This window comes from Meleagris gallopavo, chromosome 7 (genome assembly GCF_000146605.3).
Source record: "Meleagris gallopavo isolate NT-WF06-2002-E0010 breed Aviagen turkey brand Nicholas breeding stock chromosome 7, Turkey_5.1, whole genome shotgun sequence".
Classification (NCBI taxonomy): domain Eukaryota; kingdom Metazoa; phylum Chordata; class Aves; order Galliformes; family Phasianidae; genus Meleagris; species Meleagris gallopavo.
In genome coordinates this window covers 33268716-33279516 of record NC_015017.2, presented here as the reverse complement: position 1 = coordinate 33279516, position 10801 = coordinate 33268716, and the positions used below count along the sequence as shown (strand labels likewise).

The 10801-nt window shown below is 40.7% G+C and overlaps 1 long non-coding RNA gene across 1 annotated transcript; it reads left to right on the top strand.

The window, feature by feature from the left end:
• Nucleotides 1-1468, top strand: LOC109368650. Its single transcript, XR_002116915.1, has 2 exons — nucleotides 1-79; nucleotides 168-1468. It is a non-coding gene; the product is annotated as an uncharacterized LOC109368650 (long non-coding RNA).
• The last annotated feature ends 9333 nt before the right edge of the window (nucleotides 1469-10801 follow it).

Here is a 10801-nt window from a genome sequence, read left to right as displayed (position 1 = left end):
ACTGCAGAGCCCCGCCGCCCCGCAGCCCTGCCCGCAGCGCCCCATCTGCACCTTCTGCCTCAGCGAGCAGCGCAAGCGGGTGAGGGCCGGCGGGGATGGGCGGGCAGCCGGGCTTTAAGGGATTTGGGGTGGGCTGCCCCTAACCTGCCCTGCTCTCCCTCCCGCAGCACCGAGAGGCCGAGGGGCCGCTGGCGGTGTGAGCTGCGGACCGAGAAGCTCGCGGCGGAGGGAAGCAGAATTCTGCGCTGCCCTCCGACAGTTGCTTCTTGAGCCCTCGTGCTTCGGTTCGCGCCGCTGCGGGTTTGTTCGGGGGCACCGTGAGCATGAAATCGAACCCTGCGGAGACGCTTGCACCTGGCGCAGCAGCTATTTTCGCACAAGAAACGTTAAACCTGAGCATCCCGGCGGCCCCGCTGCCTCCCCAACCTGTGTCACATGGTGGAACCTGACCCGCCCCACGCACCGCCGGCAGGGGCTGACACGAGGCCGCCCACTCCTCCTCACGACCCCATCAGCAGCCCCAGGGAAAGGTTCCTTCGGGGTGTGAGAAGCTCCCGCTGCCAGCACTTCGTGTCCCAGCCCGGCAGCACGTGATGCCTTTCCCTTCTTAACAGAGAAGCTCCCCCCAGCCCTCCTAATAGCAGCGGGTGGTGGTATGACTGGCAGCAGCTGTGCAATAGAGGGGGGTTCCCAAGGGCTCTCTAAAATTACCCCTCACCGAGGCCGTTCCTCTGTTGTGCCTGTATGACACTGATGTCACCTATCTCCCTGCCATTTATTAACTTACATGCTCTGTGTGCTTGCTTTTTAACAAAACTAAAAGCAGATGTGCATGGGATGGTTTTGGTCCGTGAATAAAGTGGCAAGCTAGACATATAAGGCCCACTAGTGGTGGATTGAAAATATAGCTGCTGTCTTTTACGTAGTTACATACACAATCATAGAATCCTTAGAGTTGAGAGGAACCTCTGAAGGCCATCTATTCCAACTACCCTGCAAGCAACAGGGACACCACAGCTAGAGCAGATTGCCCAAGGCCTTATATATTTCATTAGCCCTTTATTATTCATTTTACTTTGTGAAGTACTTTCTATTCTTTAAAAGTTTCTAACAGTACCGCTGAGAAGTGCTCCAGAAACAACTGCCCTTTTTGCCTCCCCAGTGCCAGCTGTTCAGTTCTCCTCCACAGCCAGATTTGAGGGCTGAAGGAGCAGCACTCATGAACTGCACTGTGAAGGGTCTGAAGCACAGACCTACGGGGAGCAGCAGCAGGAGCTGGGGTTGTTCAGTCTGGAGGAGAGGAGGCTCAGGGGAGATTCAAAGCACAAAGCCAATTCTAGCATATATTATAAAGAACTAGTATCATTACCAAGAACATCTTGGTGTATTGCTTATGCAAAAGCACATTTTGGTTTTCTTTCTCACCTCCCCAACGCACGCTGCCTTATTTTGACACACACAAAAAAAATAAAACAGTACCTAGAAAACCTAGACTACATTTCTTAAAATCCAAGTTGAGGAAAATACTGAAGCAAAGTTCCAGTGAGCCCACACACTACCCACTTACTGAAAACTACATGCCATATTTTTCTGGATTGAGAAGAGCCTACTGGCTTTAGATGTTTTCCATCATTACTTTTCTTTCAAATTGCTGCCAGATTATGATTTTTGTTTTGCTTTGGTATTGATTCTTCAAGCTGGAACTCTTTATACAGAGAGTTTTTTCATTTTTGGTATTGTCAGTGTGCATGAAGGTATAGATTTCTACAAACACATCTTCCAAACATGACTTTCTTTTGTAGGCTTGAAAAAGTTTGTCTGTTAAAAACTTCCTTACTTTATAATTGAACCTTATCGTAGAACACGTTCTGCATCCATTAAACCAAAGCATCAGAGCTGCTTTGCAGCCAACACTATTCATTTAGTTGTGTAATTCAATGTAATGCACTGAAATGAAAGAAGTAATGCAATTTCAAACAATTTCAGGTAAATTTTGTATTGATTATCTCTGAATTTTACAGTGCTGTGATGTCACTGTGGTTACAGAAGTGGCTCTTAGGCTATTAAAATACACTGCATTTGCCATCTCTACAGCTATTAAAAGCATAAAGAGCGAGGTCTACCTTTTCACTGTAATATTAGTTGAGAGCTCATTGCTTGAAATTTGTGAATCATCTGCACAATTCCACAGGAATTTGACTTTTTCCACTGTAAATGAGATCTCCCTAGTTTTACAGGAGATATATACAGAATATTTTTTCAATAACAAAAGCAGGAGCAGGCTGGTACAACTTGGCCATATCTCCTGCTTAAAGCAGCTTTGTACAGCTTTAAATTCTTCTCTCTTTACTCAGGATGAATGGTTGAGTTCAACTGGGCTTGAAGATTTCAGTATTATGCTCAGAGTTTCAATTACTGAATAATATTGGAATTTCAGTAACACTGATTGAGTGTGGCAGAAATTGGGCCCCAGAGTGCTGTGGCCCAAATATTCATGGTATAGACAGATAATACTTATCCAAAACAATTATGATCATAATTTCTCTGAGGAACAGACCTTAAGCCCACACATATACAGACTGAATGCTATGCATTTGTATACAAACAGGGACAGATCCTCACCTTCCCTGAAATTTGTTTATAATTTACAACTTCTCTGCCCCAGGAGCGAGAAGAGTTAGAGAAGTGAGCTGTTACACATCATGTAAACCCTATATGCCCCTAATAAACCCAGGGAAAGAGTTCAATTTCCAGAGAGACAAAATGAATTGAGTTCTCAGAGTTCACCTCTAAACCGTGTAAGCATCAGGTCACTCATTTTTTTCTTCCTTGAGTTTTTACTGTATGAATTCATATATCTTATAAATTCTATTGTTTTAACCATTTGGTAGAGAGTCATTGCTCATAACATGCACAAAAATGCATTTATGAGACCAAATTGTGAAACTTGGGAGTCTAAGAACAAGTACTTTACCAGATGCTCAGGCACTGGGATGACAGGAGCTTTTCCAGACCTGCTGAGCATCGTCTTGTTTTACCAAATCTTGTTTTCCTACCTATTTGTAGGTACATTCTGTTCTGTTAGAACAGAAACATGCCTAATGCCAATTCTGGCTCTATTATCTTGTATACACACAGATATTCAATTTACATGATACATAAGTAAAAAATGGTGAGCTATATCTGTACACACACCATTTGATCTTAGATCCTATTGACTGTTAAAATATTCCAAGCACAGTACTTTGTATAAATCATTGTACTTAGTCTGCTTGTTACAGTACAAGAACAGCATCAAGCAAAATGAATAAAGCACATTTGATTGTACTGGTTAAGTTTCAATAACTATTTCAACATAGTACTTGGTTATCTATGGATTGATCATAATGTAAGGCAACGTATTTTACTGTTTGCTACTGTTTTCAGTTCTGTACTTCAAAGCATAAGTTTTCTTGAGAAGTCTGCTTCTTTACAAATAAGATTTGTTGCAAAATGTGCTCATATTTGCTAAAATAAATAGTATTTGTTACTAATTTAAAGAATAAAATTTGACTATTACAGTGGTAGTTCTCTTCTACACCCATCTCAGTAAGGCTTCAAGTATCTCCTTACATTTTTCAAATTCATCCATATGTTAATTTTAGCAACATACAGACATAATAGTAAAACTTGTAACAGGCCTGACAGAATTTTAACCCACCACCCATGGACCAGTTGTGTTTTGGAGACAGCATTCCTACCTCGTAACATTTCCCAATATTTAGCACTGAGAGTCCATGCTGACACTGAGCTAGCCAACAAACACAGCCAATTTTTCCTCCTACATCTACTCCCCCTAATAGAGCTCTGCACATTCTGCTTTGCATTTCTAAGATAGCCTTAAAAATGCATCCTAGATGCTTTGACTAAGCTGTAGGGATTGGTTTGCACGCTATGCTTCTTGACTTCCACTCTTGTTGGCATGTATTTGCAGTAGAGAAGGAAGGTATGCCAACAGCTTAGAAAAAGGAACAGGATCAGGGACTGCACAGCACCCTAAATGCCAAATAAGGGGGAAATTAATAGTCAAATGACCACCTTAACAGTGCTGAATTTACCCTTTAAAAAAAAACTTCTTGTCAGTGATTCCCACAAATAATGGAACAAACATTTGCAGCCATTTCTGAAAGGCAAATAGCAGTAACCAACCTTTAATCACCACATTTAATCTTATGTCATCATGTATTCCTCCCTTATATATACATGCACCATATGAGCCTATGAGAGTCCTTACACAGAAGTCACTAGGAGAGCAAAGAAGCATTCTTTGAGAATGAGACAATTCTTTGATGCTCTAAGGCCATCAGATATCACAGATGCATTGGAAGAACACAAAGCAGACTTTCAGCTAAATCCCACCAAAAAAAAAAAATCTGTTCTCTGCGATTTTGGCCAGTTGCATTATGAGATGGTATCTTGGAAGAGTGTCACAAAGAATGATACAAAACCTAAGCCAGTTATCTAAATAACACTTTTCAAAAGAGAGAAGTACCACCTGAGTTGTAGCCAGAGGTAGTGGATGATATAAGGCTAATATACAACAATTAGCTAAAACAGACAGCATACTGCCAAGCCAAAGGATCTGGGATACATATTATACCTGGAGTCTTTTGAAGGTTAAAGAAACGTGTTTCTAAAGAATCAGCATGAAGGTTTGTAGGGGAGGAAGAGAAAACTAATAGCAGAGGAAAAAAAAAACAGATCTGGGAAATCTAAGGAAAAAAACCTGACTTAATACTAAGAATGAATTGGCTGCTCTGAATTTATTTCTTCAAAAAACTTTCTCAAAGTTTGGGTATACATACACAGCCAGACAGCCTGCTATCATATTTCAAATGAAATCCTTTAACTGCTGGAACATAATACAGAGGTGCAGAAACTTTGAAAATTCTCACCATTTTTGAAGTTGCACAATAATGAATAGAAGCTTCCTCAGGAGAGGAAGGAGGAACAAGACAGGGCACAGATGAAGAAGAGTTGCCCGCTGAGTAGGATATTCACTGCAGTGCCCAGAGAAATCCCAATTCTAGTCCAGGTCAAGAGCTACCTTTACTAATCACTGAAAGGCTATACCTCCCCCTCATTCTGCTAGCAGTGCATATGAAGCACATTTGGTGTCTGCCTTGAGACTCCCAAGGATTCCCTGGTGAGAGGCAGGTATCCAGGTACTGAGCTCTGCAAGGACTGGGCTGCATCAAAAGAGGGGTGGCCAGCAGGGCAAGGGAGGTGATCATCCCCCCTCTACTCTGCCCTGGTAATGCTTCATCTGGACTACTGCATCCATACTCAGGGTCCTCGACACATCAACAATGCAGAACTCGCAGAGTAGATCCAGAGAAGGCCGTGAAGATGATCAAAGGGCTGGAAAACCTCTTCTTGAAAGAAAGGTTGAGGGAGTCGGATTTGTTTAGCTTGGAGAAGGATCTGAGGAGACCTTATGAGACATTCCAGTACTTGAAGGGAATTCTTTACACAGAGGGTGGTGAGGCACTGGAACAGCTTGCTCAGAGAGGCTGTGTGTACCCTATCCCTGGAGGTGCTCAAGGCCAGGTTGGATGGAGCCCTGGGCAGCCTGAGCTGGTGGGAGGCAACCAGCCCATGGCAGGGGGTTAGATCTGGATGATCATTAAGGTCCCTTCCAACCCAAGCCATTTGATGTTTCTGTGACTGCAGAGAAGTTGGGCATAAGCTAGTCAGCCAAGGGTTTTTTTTCTGTGGTGGTGGTTTTAACGAATGCTTAAGTATTTATGATTCTAGTGCTGCAAAATTAGGTCGCTAAATTATGCCTAATTGAACATGGGATGGATGTGTGTTTTCCCCAGCAGAACACCCATCTAAGGTAGTTGTTTCTCCATAGCAGCACTAGATATTTTTGTGCATCCTCCCTGAATCCAAATGAGATAAATCATGATTTGCATTTAAGACAAACAAAAAAGCCTAACTTAGCTCTCAGAAAAATGTGACATCCTGATATAAATGAACTATAAGGCAACAAAGAGGAGCATCCCCAGCTTTAGTGCCAGTTAAAACAGGAGTGTAACAAAACATTTAGATACCAATTGTTTGAAAGGGCCTTATCTTCTCTCATTCATACACTGTGTTACATCACACTAGCGTTGTTAGGTTTTAATTAAACATTTGGAAATTGCTATGCACTCTTCCAAGGGAGAAGCCAGTATAAATAAGACAATTACTCTGAAATGGGTGATGAAGTGATAGAAGTAGTTCTATTTGTTATGGCAACTCTCTAACATCCGATTGCTTTTCCTTCACCTTATTAAAATAAACCCTACTTTACAAACATATGTATGCAGATTTTTTTTTTTCATTTTTTTTAACTGCAAGGATTACAGAAAAAGGTATTTCTTTCAAGAAGAGAATTGTGCTTGGCAGAAAGGGTTGGCATCTGTCTGGATCAGATAAGATCAGACAGCTGTGCTCTACAAAGCAAAGGGTATTGTGAAGCTAAGTTTTCCTAGGGAAATAACGTCTTTGGTATGAAAAGCAGCAAAATGTAATAAAGTCTCCGAATAAGTAAGCTGAGAAAACAGTCACAGTGGTCATTTTTATCTAAAATACCAAACCTGTATCAGGAGAAAAAGAGAGCAGAAAAAGAGGAAGATAACATCTTCACCAAACAGTTAAAAAAAAAGAGTAAGAGGATCATCTCACTGTATATTCTCAATTAAATTAATCCTTTAGATTAAAAGAGAAAAAGGCAAGAGGCAACAGAGAGCTGCTGGATAACAGCAACGCTGGGATGCAAGACTCCTAGGGCCATGGGAACAGGGGCAGCTACAATAGAGACAGGAAAGCAAGCTAGGCAGAAATCCAGTTGCTGGCTTGAAATAAATGCAGGAGAAGGTGGATTCAGGCTGTTCAGAAAGGTGTATAATGGAAGGAAAGTAGTAATTAGCACAAACCACAATAAGGGAAACATGGGTTTGACTAAAGGAAAAAGCATTCCTCACTGTTAGGTGCTGGAAGAGGCATGCCAGGAAGGCTGCATGGGGATTTCAGCACATGGCAGAGCAGGGGCCTGAGCAGCTCAGCCTCACTTTAATGTCAGCCTTTCTTTGAAAGCAGAAGATGGACTGAATAACTCAAGAGGTTCCTTGAATGTAATTTTTTTTTTCTATGATCCTATGAAATAATGAGCTTATGATTCTCTCAGAAAGAGGGCTATGGACCAGAATAGTAAGAAAAGCTTCATAAATGCAACAACTTCATGGGGAAAAAAAAAATAATTTACCTCCTATGCATGTAGGCAGTCCCAGGGTCTGTTAATTCTGATGAAAACAAGGGGCATTCTAGGCATCCATGTCAGCAGGACAGCAATTAAGATTCTTGGAGAAAGGAGGAACGCATGTCTAAAAGAGACTTCCAAAAATAGGAAGGGCTCTAATTATACACTTAGGTCCTCTCAGATCCATTTTGGGCTTAAAAGGTCTTAATTATTTGTTTGGATAATGGGTTAAGATTTAAACTTACAGGTAAGAAGTTTGCAAGGTAGGATTCGAATTTATGATAAAATGAAAAATAAAAATAAAAGGAGAAGTGTTCTTTAAAGGTTGCAGATTAATGAGGAATCATGCAGTACTACAAGACAAGGAATTATCAACTGCACAAATAAGCGATAGAGAGTGGCAAGCAAAATTATTTTTAGGTGTTTGTGATATGCAACATCATGATAAACCTTCCCAAGAAAAGTAAACCTTACACAGGATGCATATTTCATCAAGACCCCTTTGGGTGCTATTTTTTATGACTATTAGAATGTTAACAAGCTCCATCTGAAATGACTGGCTGAGTGGGTGGAAAATCCATTAAAAATAACTTGGAGTACTATGTGTAGAGAAATGTATAATCATAACTATTGTGTGCAAGTGAAACTATGGGACTTGAGACAGTCAACACCAAACTGGATCACAGTGAGCCAGAATTGCAGAAGATCTGTGACTTACTTACAGGAGACCAAAGACATCTACAGTTGTATTAAATACAGAAGTCATGAGGCCCTGAAATTTTCAAGTGTAATGGTTAAATGAACATACGATGCTGCCAATGATTGAATATGTGCTAAATAAACAGACACAGCAATTACTACATCAAAAATGCACAACAGAAAGTTTAGCATCACAGTATGGGACATAACCTGATGTATAAGAGGGAAACAGGAGCCAAGCTGCAGAGCAGAAATATCCCAATGTGTGCTGCACTGCTACCACTGCAATAATTTATTTGCCATACTGCTCAAAGAAAATCTGAGACAGCCTTTTATTAAAGATGCAGTGAAAGATAACAGAGCAAGCAGGAGTTTCTGGCTGATGAGAGAGGCAGTCTGTAGCTCTGTAGCTGTGCTGGCCGAGCCCCAGCCCTGGAGTAGCCAAGCTTAGGTCAGGACACAGCACCAGTAGCTACCACTAAGAGAGACCCAAAGAGAAACAACCAACAAAAGCAACCACGACACACTTGTACTGAGCAATATGCAGCTGGATGCAGCTTGAAACAGGCAAAAAAAAAAAAGAAGACTGCTTTTCTGCTACATTTAACATGTTACTGCCTATTTAACATCTGTAACTGAATAAAGCAGAATAAAAACGCATGTTATGGTGTGCCTTTACATTCCAGTAAATGCTGTACCATTGCAATGTACTTAATTACAAGAGACAATCTATTGATTGGCACATTTTAGCTGTCACTAGCATATTACAGATGAGTAGATCCTCTTCTGTGCAGAATTTCCATTTCCCTCCACCATCTCAGTGTTTGCACATACACGGGCAGCACAGCTTTCCCCAGCATGGGAAATAAAGAGCAGAAATGACTTAAGTCAGTACTGCCAGGAAAACATCACCACCTTCACAATGCTTTAATAAAGCTGCTTAAGCTGTTTAATTAAAGCTACGTAAAAGGCACGTTCTCATTTCCATCGTAGACTTCAGAAATCTTACAGCCTCAAAGAGCACAAAAGGGTCCAAAAGTAGTCATGGTGTAAATAAGTATCACCACTATTATTTTCTCAGTGGCTTTTTTTTTTTTTTTTACAGTTAGTGATCTTGTCCTGTGGTTTAATTACCATTTGCTTCTAAAAGGCTAATAACTTCATTTTGTTACTCTGTTCTCTTTCATAAGGCTGTTGAAATACAAGATTGGCCAATTCCTGCACCAGTGATTTAGAGATTGTTGCCCACACGAGATGAACCTGGGAGATTCCTGGAGTAGCACACAATCTTATACAAGATCAATAGCAGTTTCAGACTGCTAGTTGTGGTGGTAAGGATCCAATTACTTTTGCCAGCTCTGCTACCACTTACTAATCATTGCCACAAACTTAGAACTGGGTCAACAGCTTCTAAAACCAGAACTCGCCTGCCAGTGCCCAAATCCATCTGAATTTCAACAAGATCCATGTCTGTGAAGACAAGAAAAATTCTAGTATGCAGACACAGGTTGAAAATGACAACATGTAGAACCATACATCTGCATACACCCTAACATATTCCAAGTGCATTTCTAGACCTGAAATTCACTACAATTGCCCAATGCTGAAATGAACGGGAGCACAAGAGACCATCTTTGCATACTCCAAACTGAGAAAGTGATCAAACTCAGGCAAACAAAAAGGGACAAACACATGCAAAGAAACAAATCCCTGACAAGCCAGTCAGCTGTGTAGAATTACTACATCAGAAAACATTCAAGTCCGATTTCTTTCAGGATTGGTACTCCCTTTTGCCCATTGTCCTCCCATTTTAAGCAACAGCAAGGATGCTCATGGCTCAGTTTGCCTCCACGTTTACAGTTTCAATTTCTAATAACTCTGCATTACCTAGGAAAATTGAAGTAAAGTAAAGCTCTTGTTCTGATTGTATACAAAGGTATGGCTAAAACAATTCTCATGACTCTGATCAAGTACTGTATTTACTAACCTTTAGAATCCCATTATGGACCTTCTCACAGTGATGTTTGCATATGCTGCACAGTGAGTAAGAAAAAAAATAATCAAACTTTAGGTGCTTGCAAGCATGACAAATAAGCACAGAAGTTGGCCTTGAGCGCTGTAATGCGGTAACTGAGAGGAAATTGAACAATTCAATATTCTGAGGTGCCTGAGCCCCCTGCAGATGGGTTTTGAATACTTGCTATTACTCTAGCCTAAAAAAAAAATGCCTCAAGGTCTGTTGTTTTTTGCCTTTTTTTCCTATGGCAATAGGCTTTTGTTTTTTTTAAACACTGGAAAAGAAATAATTTTAGAGTATCCGTATTATCATCATTAACAACACATTCTTTGTGTTCATCTCTAAATGAAATTAATGCAAGATTTAGCTGAAGTCCTTTGTACGATAAAAAAACCTCCAGCTACATGTACATTTCTTTATTAATTAGGAGCTTTGCTGAATTTAATGTGAGGTTGCTGACAGAAAGGCTTACGATCAGGAGTATTTTAAACTTGTGACTGACAGAAACAGCAGTGCTACAGCCTATGCTATAGTTGGACTACGTGTTCTGCTCATCTTCATACCCCCACATCTCACTAAATAATTAGGTAATTAATAACTCATTTAAAATGCACATGTATTTGTGTATCTTCAGCCTTGTTTACGGCTGCGTTCTATAAGGGAGTATGTAATTAAAATGCAGACATTACATTGTTTTCTTTTATTTTTGTGCCTTTTTCTATCTAGCAAGTGTCTGGGAAGAAGTGCATTCACAGAAATAGATGACCTGAAAGTATTTCTATACTATGTCTAATCTGGTC